Source organism: Triticum dicoccoides, chromosome 4B, assembly GCF_002162155.2.
Source record: "Triticum dicoccoides isolate Atlit2015 ecotype Zavitan chromosome 4B, WEW_v2.0, whole genome shotgun sequence".
Classification (NCBI taxonomy): Eukaryota; Viridiplantae; Streptophyta; class Magnoliopsida; order Poales; family Poaceae; genus Triticum; species Triticum dicoccoides.
The window spans coordinates 408,562,595-408,577,287 of record NC_041387.1 but is presented as its reverse complement, the minus strand read 5'-3'; the positions used below and the strand labels follow the sequence as shown (position 1 = coordinate 408,577,287).

Sequence of the window (14,693 nt, the reverse complement as noted above, 5' to 3'; positions counted from 1 at the left end):
CCTCCACGGGAGGAGGCGGGGGAGGCCAGCGTTAGGAGGGCCAGACGAGGGCCCAAGCCGGGTGGGGGCGGCGATGGGAGCCGGCGCTTTGTCCAACGGCGCTCAGCTCGTTGGTGAAGATGAAGAAAAGAAAAAAAATACAACATGGTTTCACGAGATCTGTTCCGCACGGACCTTCATGATTCAGTAAAATTGTTTTCAGGGATGGCAATGAGTTTTCAGTTTTTCCAGGATCCGCTAATATTATAAGATGAACGACCAGAGTTGTAAACAAAATAAAGACGACGGCCTGGAGCCCTGTGGGGGGCTATTGCTGCGAGGCTTACGGCATTTGGAGCCACGGATGACAATGTGGCTGATAATACTCCCTCCATTTACTTATACAAGGCCACTATGAGATATACGCTTTGCATCTATACAAGGCCACCAACAGTATTCGAGGAAAGAACTAATGATATTTCCTCGTACTAGCAACATGTTTAATACTTGCATGCATTCCATCATAATGACACTAGGTACTTCATCCACTCAGTTTTCTTGCATGCATATTGCGTATTAATGATTCCAGTAAGCGAAAAAAGGTTGACTTGCAAAGTATGCATTAAATTTTATCTTGGTGCCTATAATATGAGTTTGTGGCCTTGTATATAAAAATGGAGGGAGTATGTTTTTTAAATTTAGCGCTACCAAGAATCATATGCAGGGCCAGCTGAAGAGGAAGGGGAAGAAATATAAAAGGGAAGGAATGAATGAGAGAGCAGAGGATGCGTGTAGAAAGATAATAGGTAAAAAAAGAAGAAGACACATATCTGACCTTCGCCCGACGGGAAGTGACTTAGAATTTTCATTTGAGAAAGCTATTGATAGTTATGAGCGCTTTCTTTATGGTGACATGAGCGTTTCCTCCAAGCAAGTATGCACGGATAGAGTAGAAACAGTGAAGGATGTTGATGGTGTTGTCACACATGTATAGAAGGAGTTAGAGGAGGAGTATGTGCAGCAGGGAAGGGAGTCGGTTGGAGAAGAAAAGGAAGATAATGGCGCAGTGGGGGACTCCGAGGAGGAGGTTTGCCGAGCCAAATGAAAATCTTAGGATGGAACTGTCGTGGTATGCTCTCCCCCATGGCAGTTCGAGAGCTCCTAGAGCTCCATGGACGGGTGTGGCCAGAGTTAGTTTTTTTTATATCTGAATCGCATTTGAATAAAATAAAGGATGACAAGCTGCGTTGTAAGTTAGGCTTTAGTTCCATGTTTTTATTTGAAAGTGTTGGTAAGGCTGGTGGACTTGTGTTATATTATCAAAAAGAGAATAAAATTGAGTTGAATATTTGTCTCCCTTTTTTATTGATGTGGTGTTTATGAATGAGAATAATGTGTATTGGCAATTTAAGGGGTTTTATGGTCATCCGGCTTGGAGTGAAAGACACTTATCTTGGACGGATCTTCGCACTTTACATTCTCGTGCTTCTTACCTTTGGGTTGTTATTGGAGATTTCAACGAAATTTTGTAGTCTCATGAAAAGGATGGAGGTAACCCAAGACCAAATGCAATGATGCAAGAGTGCCAGAATTATTTGGGAGAATTTGGTTTACACGATTTGGGATATATTGGTGACTTTTTCACGTGCAGGAGAGGGGAGATTGGGGAAAGGCTTGATAGGGTTGTTTGTAATGTTGAATGGTCAAATAAATTCCAAAAGCGGCCATTATCAATGAGGAACATGTGCACTCGGATCATCGTCCCTTAATCCTTGACACAGAATATTTTGATGGGAATATTTTTAATTGCCCAAAAGGCCGTGCGAAGCAATTTGAGGCTAGATGGCTCAAAGAAGAAACTATTGAAGAAATTGTACGCATAGCATGGGAAAAGGCTAAATTAGCGGGTGTTGGCCCGTCTCTGGCTGCACGTACACGGGCGGTGCAGGCTGACCTACACACTTGGGACAGAGAGACTCAAAACGGACCAAAGCGAAGAATTAATAAATTTAAAAAGGAGTTGGAGAAATTAAGGCGGGGACCTATGAATGTGAAGTCTCGCTCTCGCCAAAAGGAAGTTCTAGTCCTGATTGAGAACTTGTTAGATCAAGAGGAGATTTTTTTGTTACAAAGAGGAAGAGCTAACTGGTCGATGCATGGGGATCATAATACATCTTTTTTCATAATGCCGCAATGGCGAGAAAGAAATGGAATCTAACATATAAAGCCTCCTAGAGTGGTAGTCACAACGAAGGCCTCCATGGTACCACGCGAGGGAAAAAAGAGCACCGCACCGCGCCGCGCGTGGGGTGCAGCGCACCACGCGAAGTAAAAAAACACCGCACCGCCGAGGTAGAAAACGGCATCGAACCCTAGCCCCAATCCACAGCCCCGCGCCCCTCGCTCCTCCCTCCCTCGTCCGCCGCCACTCCCTCCTCCACCTCCTCCTCCTGCGCCCTAGGAGCCCCGCCGCCGACTGCTACTCTCCACCGCGTCGCCTCTTCCTCCTCCTCGCTTTCCCATCGCTCGGGCGCAGGCTGCCGTGACCAAGCGCTTCGCGGGCGAACCCGTCTCCACCGCCAGCTCTGGGTTCACGCGTGACGGGCTCCCCTGCCTGGCCGGCCTCGACGAGCATGGCCTCGATCCGGCCTCAGCCTGAGGACCTCGAGCCGAGGAGTGCGGCCTCGATCGGGACTCGGCATCTGGGGCGACGGCAAAGGAGGAGGGGAAAGGAGGGGAGCAGCAACAAACATCTGGTGCGGCGGTGGCTGGACTCCATGAGCTGGCCGGCGACGGCGGCGGTGCTGGATTCGATCTGCAGGAGAGAGAGGGAGGCGTGGCTTCGAATTGGAGAGGGACTCCACCGGCGTCGGCCTGCGCGAGGATTGGTGAAGAACTCCATTGCCGCTGTGTGCCGTGCTTCTGGATCGAGCGCTGCCTGACCAAGGGATAAGAGTATAAGGTAAAACTAGCCACCATGCTCCTGTGCGGGCTGCATCTCCACATCTCCCGTTTCATTATTTCACCATTGCTGCCTCTTCTCCTCTTCGTTGCTCTGGTTCTTCCCCTGATTCCTCTTTTTCATTTTTTTTCTCTTTGTGGTGCCGCCGGGGATGAGAGGAGCAGCTGCTGAAGCAGGCGCGGCGTTGGTGCACTGCTGGCGAAGCGGTCGTCGACGGTGCCGTCGACGTCATCCTTGGCAGAAGGTAAGCCAAGATCAATCTCTCACAATATTCCTTTGTCGTTGGTGTTCTTATGAAACTTAGTGATTGGACTTTCTCTGTTATGTTTCACACATTGCTACTTTTAGTTATCCCCATTGGCTTGCGGATATGCTCCTGCTGAGTTGTTCTTGTTTATTTTCTCTATCCAACATCATTGCAGGTTGGTGCTTCCTCTCCTTCTCACTGCAGCTACCTATGCATGTATTATTCTAGGATTTTGCAAGTTAAATACTCATGTGTGCTGAACTGAAAAGTTCTCTATGCAACATCTATTGCAGGTTGGTGTTTCTTACCTATGCCTCTATTATTCTAGGATTTTGAAAGTTAATTGCTCATGTGTGCTGAATTGAAAAGCTCAATGAAAGGCACTTATTTTTATGCACAAATGCTTTTGTTGCTATAAGAATCTTTAGATAAGTTTTTGTAGATGCTTATACACATATAATTTGTCCGAATTCCTCTTCCATATCGAATCCTATAAAAATATTAAAGGAGGTTGTACTATGTTGGACATAATATAAAGCCTCCTAGAGTGGTAGTCACAACGAAGGCCTCGAGCGCACGGTAACACGCGAGGGAAAAAAGAGCACCGCACCGCGCCGCGCGTGGGGTGCAGCGCACCACGCGAAGTAAAAAAACACCGCACCGCCGAGGTAGAAAACGGCATCGAACCCTAGCCCCAATCCACAGCCCCGCGCCCCTCGCCCCTCCCTCCCTCTTCCGCCGCCACTCCCTCCTCCACCTCCTCCTCCTGCGCCCTAGGAGCCCCGCCGCCGACTTCTACTCCTCCACTGCGTCGCCTCTTCCTCCTCCTCGCTTTCCCATCGCTCGGGCGCAGGCTGCCGTGACCAAGCGCTTCGCGGGCGAACCCGTCTCCACCGCCAGCTCTGGGTTCACGCGGGACGGGCTCCCCTGCCTGGCCGGCCTCGACGAGCATGGCCTCGATCCGGCCTCAGCCTGAGGACCTCGAGCCGAGGAGTGCGGCCTCGATCGGGACTCGGCATCTGGGGCAACGGCAAAGGAGGAGGGGAAAGGAGGGGAGCAACAGCAAATTTCTGGTGCGGCGGTGGCTGGACTCCATGAGCTGGCTGGCGACGGCGGCGGTGCTGGATTCGATCTGCAGGAGAGAGAGGGAGGCGTGGCTTCGAATTGGATAGGGACTCCACCGGCGTCGGCCTGCGCGAGGATTGGTGAAGAACTCCGTTGCCGCTGCGTGCCGTGCTTCTGGATCGAGCGCTGCCTGACCAAGGGATAAGAGTATAAGGTAAAACTAGCCACCATGCTCCTATGCGGGCTGCATCTCCACATCTCCCGTTTCATTATTTCACCATTGCTGCCTCTTCTCCTCTTCGTTGCTCTGCTTCTTCCCCTGATTCCTCTTTTTCATTTTGTTTCTCTTTGTGGTGCCGCCGGGGATGAGAGGAGCAGCTGCTGAAGCAGGCGCGGCGTTGGTGCACTGCTGGCGAAGCGGTCGTCGACGGTGCCGTCGACGTCATCCTTGGCAGAAGGTAAGCCAAGATCAATCTCTCACAATATTCCTTTGTCGTCGGTGTTCTTATGAAACTTAGTGATTGGACTTTCTCTGTTATGTTTCACACATTGCTACTTTTAGTTATCCCCATTGGCTTGCGGATATGCTCCTGCTGAGTTGTTCTTGTTTATTTTCTCTATCCAACATCATTGCAGGTTGGTGCTTCCTCTCCTTCTCACTGCAGCTACCTATGCATGTATTATTCTAGGATTTTGCAAGTTAAATACTCATGTGTGCTGAACTGAAAAGTTCTCTATGCAACATCTATTGCAGGTTGGTGTTTCTTACCTATGCCTCTATTATTCTAGGATTTTGAAAGTTAATTGCTCATGTGTGCTGAATTGAAAAGCTCAATGAAAGGCACTTATTTCTATGCACAAATGCTTTTGTTGCTATAAGAATCTGTAGATAAGTTTCTGTAGATGCTTATACACATATAATTTGTCCGAATTCCTCTTCCATATCGAATCCTATAAAAATATTAAAGGAGGTTGTACTATGTTGGACATAATATAAAGCCTCCTAGAATGGTAGTCACAACGAAGGCCTCGAGCGCACGGTAACACGCGAGGGAAAAAAGAGCACCGCACCGCGCCGCGCGTGGGGTGCAGCGCACCACGCGAAGTAAAAAAACACCGCACCGCCGAGGTAGAAAACGGCATCGAACCCTAGCCCCAATCCACAGCCCCGCGCCCCTCGCCCCTCCCTCCCTCTTCCGCCGCCACTCCCTCCTCCACCTCCTCCTCCTGCGCCCTAGGAGCCCCGCCGCCGACTGCTACTCCTCCACCGCGTCGCCTCTTCCTCCTCCTCGCTTTCCCATCGCTCGGGCGCAGGCTGCCGTGACCAAGCGCTTCGCGGGCGAACCCGTCTCCACCGCCAGCTCTGGGTTCACGCGGGACGGGCTCCCCTGCCTGGCCGGCCTCGACGAGCATGGCCTCGATCCGGCCTCAGCCTGAGGACCTCGAGCCGAGGAGTGCGGCCTCGATCGGGACTCGGCATCTGGGGCGACGGCAAAGGAGGAGGGGAAAGGAGGGGAGCAGCAGCAAACATCTGGTGCGGCGGTGGCTGGACTCCATGAGCTGGCTGGCGACGGCGGCGGTGCTGGATTCGATCTGCAGGAGAGAGAGGGAGGCGTGGCTTCGAATTGGAGAGGGACTCCACCGGCGTCGGCCTGCGCGAGGATTGGTGAAGAACTCCGTTGCCGCTGCGTGCCGTGCTTCTGGATCGAGCGCTGCCTGACCAAGGGATAAGAGTATAAGGTAAAACTAGCCACCATGCTCCTATGCGGGCTGCATCTCCACATCTCCCGTTTCATTATTTCACCATTGCTGCCTCTTCTCCTCTTCGTTGCTCTGCTTCTTCCCCTGATTCCTCTTTTTCATTTTGTTTCTCTTTGTGGTGCCGCCGGGGATGAGAGGAGCAGCTGCTGAAGCAGGCGTGGCGTTGGTGCACTGCTGGCGAAGCGGTCGTCGACGGTGCCGTCGACGTCATCCTTGGCAGAAGGTAAGCCAAGATCAATCTCTCACAATATTCCTTTGTCGTCGGTGTTCTTATGAAACTTAGTGATTGGACTTTCTCTGTTATGTTTCACACATTGCTACTTTTAGTTATCCCCATTGGCTTGCGGATATGCTCCTGCTGAGTTGTTCTTGTTTATTTTCTCTATCCAACATCATTGCAGGTTGGTGCTTCCTCTCCTTCTCACTGCAGCTACCTATGCATGTATTATTCTAGGATTTTGCAAGTTAAATACTCATGTGTGCTGAACTGAAAAGTTCTCTATGCAACATCTATTGCAGGTTGGTGTTTCTTACCTATGCCTCTATTATTCTAGGATTTTGAAAGTTAATTGCTCATGTGTGCTGAATTGAAAAGCTCAATGAAAGGCACTTATTTCTATGCACAAATGCTTTTGTTGCTATAAGAATCAGTAGATAAGTTTCTGTAGATGCTTATACACATATAATTTGTCCGAATTCCTCTTCCATATCGAATCCTATAAAAATATTAAAGGAGGTTGTACTATGTTGGACATAATATAAAGCCTCCTAGAATGGTAGTCACAACGAAGGCCTCGAGCGCACGGTAACACGCGAGGGAAAAAAGAGCACCGCACCGCGTCGCGCGTGGGGTGCAGCGCACCACGCGAAGTAAAAAAACACCGCACCGCCGAGGTAGAAAACGGCATCGAACCCTAGCCCCAATCCACAGCCCCGCGCCCCTCGCCCCTCCCTCCCTCTTCCGCCGCCACTCCCTCCTCCACCTCCTCCTCCTGCGCCCTAGGAGCCCCGCCGCCGACTGCTACTCCTCCACCGCGTCGCCTCTTCCTCCTCCTCGCTTTCCCATCGCTCGGGCGCAGGCTGCCGTGACCAAGCGCTTCGCGGGCGAACCCGTCTCCACCGCCAGCTCTGGGTTCACGCGGGACGGGCTCCCCTGCCTGGCCGGCCTCGACGAGCATGGCCTCGATCCGGCCTCAGCCTGAGGACCTCGAGCCGAGGAGTGCGGCCTCGATCGGGACTCGGCATCTGGGGCGACGGCAAAGGAGGAGGGGAAAGGAGGGGAGCAGCAGCAAACATCTGGTGCGGCGGTGGCTGGACTCCATGAGCTGGCTGGCGACGGCGGCGGTGCTGGATTCGATCTGCAGGAGAGAGAGGGAGGCGTGGCTTCGAATTGGAGAGGGACTCCACCGGCGTCGGCCTGCGCGAGGATTGGTGAAGAACTCCGTTGCCGCTGCGTGCCGTGCTTCTGGATCGAGCGCTGCCTGACCAAGGGATAAGAGTATAAGGTAAAACTAGCCACCATGCTCCTATGCGGGCTGCATCTCCACATCTCCCGTTTCATTATTTCACCATTGCTGCCTCTTCTCCTCTTCGTTGCTCTGCTTCTTCCCCTGATTCCTCTTTTTCATTTTGTTTCTCTTTGTGGTGCCGCCGGGGATGAGAGGAGCAGCTGCTGAAGCAGGCGCGGCGTTGGTGCACTGCTGGCGAAGCGGTCGTCGACGGTGCCGTCGACGTCATCCTTGGCAGAAGGTAAGCCAAGATCAATCTCTCACAATATTCCTTTGTCGTCGGTGTTCTTATGAAACTTAGTGATTGGACTTTCTCTGTTATGTTTCACACATTGCTACTTTTAGTTATCCCCATTGGCTTGCGGATATGCTCCTGCTGAGTTGTTCTTGTTTATTTTCTCTATCCAACATCATTGCAGGTTGGTGCTTCCTCTCCTTCTCACTGCAGCTACCTATGCATGTATTATTCTAGGATTTTGCAAGTTAAATACTCATGTGTGCTGAACTGAAAAGTTCTCTATGCAACATCTATTGCAGGTTGGTGTTTCTTACCTATGCCTCTATTATTCTAGGATTTTGAAAGTTAATTGCTCATGTGTGCTGAATTGAAAAGCTCAATGAAAGGCACTTATTTCTATGCACAAATGCTTTTGTTGCTATAAGAATCTGTAGATAAGTTTCTGTAGATGCTTATACACATATAATTTGTCCGAATTCCTCTTCCATATCGAATCCTATAAAAATATTAAAGGAGGTTGTACTATGTTGGACACAATTTCATTCTCAGCTTCATCGGCGCCAGCTTCATCACCAAGTGGACGGGCTCCGGAAGGCAGCCTCCTCCTAAGGCGCCAGGACCGGTAACTCCCGAAACGTCCATCCTTCCTAACATTATTTTCTGGTGATGCACCGTTAGGGTTCGTGTTCATTGCCATTTTGGATTCATATGTGAAGTCTATTGTTGTTAATTACAGTTAATTAATTTCTTAATTCATGGTTGTTTTAGTTGCTGACCATATGATTGGTAGCCTTGGACAGAAGAGGGCCAACAACAAACAGAAGGAACCACTGTCCTGTCCAGAACATGTATATCTTCAGTTTTGGTTGCCTTCCGTTTACTTGCCAACAAGCGACATTGAGCTCACATATTTACTGTTTGCTTTGTTATATACTTAATCTGCTAGACAAAGTGTAAAAGGGAAATTCATGCTCGACAATTTTGTATATTTATAAACCTAGATACTACTCTAATTGGTTTTACTTCTTCCATATATTTTCTCCTCCCAATGTGTATAAATAGTGCACAAAGTTAATTTCTTTTCCGTCTCCACCGCATCTAATTTTAAAGAAAATAGAGAGGAATCTGAGAGATACACAACCAGAAGAATTTTGTTTCTTTGACCTTTTGACCGTGTCTAACTTTTGGTAAAAGAGAGGAATTTGATAGATAGACAACCTGAGGAGCTTTGAACAGCTTTGAACATCTGAGTATGCCGCCGGCCTCCTCGCCGCTGCTGTCGCGTGTCTGACACCAGTGTGTGGCAGCTGCTGAGATGTGCGCAGTTTACTCCCGGTTCCGTGATGGTGTTGAAAAGCACCTTAACTGAGCCAAGGAATTTAGTAGCTTTGTGGGATGACTAAACAAATTGTTTTGCTCTTCCTATACTATCTTCTCATATTATAATTTTGGTGTCCTGGTATGCAGGGATCAGCTTTGGTGGCATCCGATGCTGCCAGGCCACGGGGTTAGAGCAGAGGAAGCTGACATGGTGTTCGACATTCAGATGGTCATTGTGATCGACCAGATGCGGCGCCTCATGTCACCCCGAGCCTCCAGGGCTTGTTAGCGGTGCTCATAAAGTAAGAATATGCTTGCAAGTGCTCGTTTCCCATATGCTTGCCCATTCCTGTCTCGCATCAAGCTTTCATTTATTTCCCTAAAATTCCTCTAATTTGATGTGTGCATTTCTGAGAAAGAAATAAGAGGAATAGGCTATGGTATGTCTTGGGAAGTACATTATTTCCTTGGCTTGTGAAATTAATGCGCCCAAATTCGCGTGCAGTCTGGTTTCGGACTAACAATGGCTCCCTGTGTTATATTGCAACAAAAAAAGGAGATGGACATAATAAAGAAGCTTGGTGAACAAATATATATCTGAACCCTCTACATAGTATAGATGCTATAATTTCTGTTAAATGGAAGTTAGATTCAGATTCTTAAAAATAGTATCCTTCAGTCCTATACATACAAGGTACTGTCTTGGCATGGATATAGCCTGCAACCCGCATCTCTAAACAACGCGAACCTATCCATAATCACAAACTTGTGTATTGATCCTCCATTCAGATTTCTTATTAGCTCATTCTGGCCTGTGTGAATTTTTTGTGTTTGCTTTACAATGGCCCAATGCATTTCGGTCGATATATATGTGATGCCATTGGTTGGCCTGGATCGGATAGCTAGGTTTGATCGATTCGGTTAATATATGTTTCTGTTTCTGTTTAGGTTTCCACACCTTTTGATGCGTGTGCGTGCTGCCATTGAGTAACTTGATCTGTTTTCCTGGCTATTCTATGTGCATTTACATGTATAGGATAGTCATTTTGATTCAGTTAAGATATGTTCAGATTTCTGTTTAGATTCCGGCACCTTTTAAATGTGCTACCATGGGGTAACCTGATTCCATTTTAATGGCAACGGACCTGCAAGTGCATGGCCCACTGCTAATAGTCCTAGAAGCGATTGAAATTGTTGCTATTTTGACTTTGTCTGCTACATGGACTGCTATTCTGATCTCTATGTTTTCCCATTGCTTCATTCAGTATGTCCACGTAAAACCAGAAATTACATGCATTTGAATGATGATAGCTTAGCACTTGATGATAAATGTGATGTTGTTTTATGTTAATGTGAAACCCGATCTATCGGTTGTTAGTTTGAATCAGTACCCAAGCCATCCTCCTCACTGCCCTCCTCTCAGTTATTTAGGTAGTTCTTCCTTCTTGGGTAACAATGAGAAAACGATTAGGTTGGTTACACATTATACTTCATGATTGCGGTAGGCACAAAATGCTTGGCAGACTAAAATAACTATGCCTCATTTCTATTATCAAGCTCTAAGTGTATATTGAGATGCCTTTGTACAATGAAAGATCCATGGGGTTGTTTGTTTGCTTGTAGATTTTCGTGCAGATATTTGAATTGTGCAAATATTTAATTCGATTTATAATTTGTTGTCTCTTGATGTCGCTAATTTTGTATGAGCTGGAGGTGACCATTATCACGTTCTTTCTATTTTTTATAGACAATGTTTTCTTTCTAATATTTAGTTTTATTCCAAGATTAATGATGCTTTCACTCTGTTTTCAGATTGACAATTTCACCGGGTTGCCGCCATCAGGTGCCGCGCGCTGTGATTCCGGATCGGCCGTAGGTCGCGTCCAAGAGAGCTGGAGTGGCTGCTGCAGTGAGGGCATCAGGGGAACCCATCCTGCTCGACCCCCCACTCTTGGCGGCTATCTGTAGAGGAGTAGAGATCGAGGATGGCTCCCAGTTCGTCGAGGAGACGCCCGACACGTAAGCTCTTTCTTCATCGTTTCCTCATATTCCATGGTGACCTGTGCTCATCCCTCTAATTCATGACTACTTATATTTTTGTGTTCTTATGCAGATAGGGTTAGCGAGGAGGAGGCTTCCTTCCATGACGATGCGCAGAGGAGAAGACAAGAGGATATGTGCTGCTAGATCTGACATGGAGGTCTCTGTCCACTCCTTCCATGCCACGAACCTCCAACTGGTTCTTCTTTTCAGTAGGATATGCAGTCCATACAGTCCATGTTCTGGCCGCTTTTTGATATGTGCATTACCGTGTTCTTCCTGTAGGTGCTATTCAATCCATCAGTTGCTAGCGGCCTGCTGTGATTAAGGTTTGCTCCCTTCCACTGCTATATCGCTTGGTTTTATGGGCCATTCTTAGATCCCTTTGTTCTGCAGGAGGCCGTGTTATTTTGGTGTGCGAGAGAGATCTTGCAGGCTGGCAGGTACGCCTCCAACTTTATTGGTTCTATATATGTTTGCTATATTGACTATCTCTAAGTGGTTGTTGTTATATGTGTTTCCCGTCTGCATGCTGGTTGTTTCCACTTGATCTATCTCTAGGTGTTTGATGTTATATGTGTTTCTACTGTGCTAAATTTCAGCATTATTACAGTAGCACATAGGATTTCTGTATTATTTGCATTTACTCCCGCTAAGAACATGTGTTTAATTTTTGTCTTATTTGCCCCAATTTACTGCTGATAAGAACATGTACACAAAATCTTCTTTTACTGTTTCCTCTTGATGTTGAGAACAGATGCTTTGAACATGAGCATGTGGGCAATTTGGATTTGTCTGAAGAAGAGACAAAGAAAACAATCTCAACATGCTGGTTGTGCTAGGTGAGTTCCTCTTCGATGACATGTTGACGTGTTGTAAAGTTATCATTGTTGACGACAGTGCCATATCTAATCATGCCGGAGTGTTTTGCCTTCCGATGTTCAGCTTGTTCTTGTTTCTTAAATTTTTTTGTTAGCTTACTTTGTTAAGTTCCTCTTATGGCTGGTGGGAGGATTATTTAGCTGACCAAGTACAGTATGATGGTAATATCAAATCTACGATTATTAAAGCATCTTTTGTGTAGGTATCGTAAACAGACTTAGGGCTGTAGTATCTTTCAGAATCATTGTTAGGTTAATGATGTTGCAAGTTTCCCTTTGACAGATTTCTCAAGCATTGGCAAGGCTACGGTAACGGGGAGTGTCAGCAACTACAATTAATTCATTTATCCATGGATTTGGGATAACAAAAAGGTAAAATGGCATGCATGATCACTCTTTTAGAATGTAAAAAAATCTTAACTGGAATTTAAGAAAGTTGACACCGCATCTCTGGTTCATTCAACGAATTTTTCTGCTCTTCAGTTTTAACTTTCTATGACTGGTTGTGATAGTGAAGGTCGATATTTTGATCTCTAATGGAATTTTCATCTTCTTGATTTTCCTCTATCTATGTAGAGGTCTCAAGAAAGAGAAAATAACTTGTGGTTCAAGCAGCAAGAAGATAGCCAGCCTAAATGAATCAAAACAAGAACAAGCGTCGGTAATTTACAAATGAGGAAGTGTAGCTGGTATGGCCTCTCTGTTTTACCCGAAATCAACCAGAGGAAAAACTGCTGGACAATCATCTTCTTGCCATTTAATAGTTGACTTCCTACCATGATTTGCTTCCTAAAAGAAATAGCAGTCAACTTGAAATAAGTAATTTATCTAGCTACCAATGCTTATTCTAGACTGATTATGTTTCTTCCAATTGCGGACAGGGTTTTTTAGTTGACACTTTAGTCTACATATCTGCTAAATATTTACATGTTTGCATGGCCAGAAAAAAAATCAGATACTGTACTTAAGCATTAGTGATGGGTTAGTTATTCTACTTCTTTCGGCTAAATGTTTAGCAAGGACTGCATGTTTGAAACAACTAACTCACCTTGCTTTTGGTACATTTTCCTTGTATATAACTCGCTTTTCTATTTCTCGAGGACAAGAACACCATATAGATATTTGAGAGGTTGGCCCTGATTTTAGATACAATGCGCCTGATGGTTTAAATTTATTCTGCTCCTTACATCAGGGTCTGTGGTACTTTCAGACTTGAGGGAAGATTTTACTGTATGATATAAATTAAATCATTTGTTTCTACTACATGTTAAAGGAGTTGGCCAATGTTGGCATGAAGCCATAAAAGTTAGCTGGATGTGGAGGAATTTGGTAGTGGTGGTGAATTGGCACCTTTTCCTTGCTTGCCATCATGCCATGATTTGAAATTTAGTTGTCAGGCTACGTAATTCACACCGAGACCAGCGAAAGGAATTCGTGCGCTAGCTCCATCATACATTTGCGCCTCTAAACTTAGTTTGTTGACTAAATTGTGTAGTGCCCTTTTGCCGTTCTCTACTCCTTTTGCAGTTTTAACCGTAAAATATGATATATGATATAATGGTTATTTTGTACATCGAGCAGGTGATGTAATTACTTTCAATAGCGCTTCAGCTCTGCAATCGACAGTTTGACCTCATGCTAGGGCAGCCTCAGCCAGTTGCCTCTTCTATTAAAGGTAAAGAACAGAAGCCTTTTTATTGATATTGCTGTATGGAAAGTTTACTGGAAATTATGATTCTAAGTGGGTGTGAATAACATGCTTTGTCTTGAAATAATGACATATGGAGAAACTATAGTTTCCATATAAACTTGGTATTTTGATTCACACAAAGTTTCTGTCTACTGATGATTAAACTCATATTTACCATATGAATAAAGTGACATCAAAAGGAAAATGAACAACAGAGAGAATTAAGTATGCCTTATAAGCATGTTTTCACTTAAGATAGATTTGAATGACTTCACAAATATTCCTGTCAATATAGATTGTAAAGTATCAGTAGCCTATACAGATAGCTGCAGTTGTTGGCTGCACATGACAACTTCATGTTATTCTGCGCTCACCATAATAATCAATTTTTTTGTTCCATGTAAAGTGGCATGCTTCTTTCTTACTAATTGTCAATTCTTTTGTATAGGGTCCCTCAGCTACTTATGTTTTGCTAGACAATGAGGGTATGTAGATAGCATGTATGTTTTTTACATTGTTTTGCGCAGGTTGAGATGCATCACATGATGTTTTCCTTTTACATTTATGGGTATTACAGAACCCTTTCTTTTTCCACAAGGGGCAGTAGCTGTGCCATTCGATTTGGAGGACAAAGAGTTGATCACAAAGGGGTATCATTCAGGATATATACACAAAAGAGTATAGAACCAAATTATATGATGTAATTGACTACTATCTATTAACTTCTCCTGTAGACAATGTTCACAAGTTCATGTATTAAGTACATTTTATTGTGTCACTTGTGTTTACTCATTTTTAATGCAAGTTTACTGCTACTCGGAGTTCCTAATCGCAGACTCAACTATCTTGACCTACCGATGATCTAATTTGTGGCATTATTACCTTAAGAACATATTTGTATTTAATTTCTTTTATATATAGGGGTATAAGTTCTTACCAAATGTACTCAAATATACAGTTATTGAAAAAAAATGTAAATGTTTTCAACACGAACATGGTTTT

At 45.7% G+C, this 14,693-nt stretch overlaps 1 long non-coding RNA gene across 21 annotated transcripts; it reads left to right on the top strand.

The window, feature by feature from the left end:
• Window positions 1–4,344: 4,344 nt before the first annotated feature.
• On the top strand, window positions 4,345–14,479 carry LOC119296380. Of its 21 annotated transcripts, none has more exons than XR_005145158.1 (17): window positions 4,352–4,711; window positions 4,890–5,993; window positions 7,684–7,763; window positions 7,942–8,059; window positions 8,310–8,382; window positions 8,551–8,608; window positions 9,228–9,382; window positions 10,893–11,099; window positions 11,194–11,280; window positions 11,406–11,449; window positions 11,517–11,563; window positions 11,878–11,962; window positions 12,285–12,373; window positions 12,578–12,690; window positions 13,583–13,676; window positions 14,140–14,176; window positions 14,269–14,479. It is a non-coding gene; the product is annotated as an uncharacterized LOC119296380 (long non-coding RNA). The 21 variants fall into 21 exon arrangements; XR_005145160.1 differs by having other exon boundaries at window positions 8,529–8,608; XR_005145148.1 differs by lacking the exons at window positions 7,942–8,059; window positions 8,551–8,608 and having other exon boundaries at window positions 4,345–4,467; window positions 4,632–4,711.
• The last annotated feature ends 214 nt before the right edge of the window (window positions 14,480–14,693 follow it).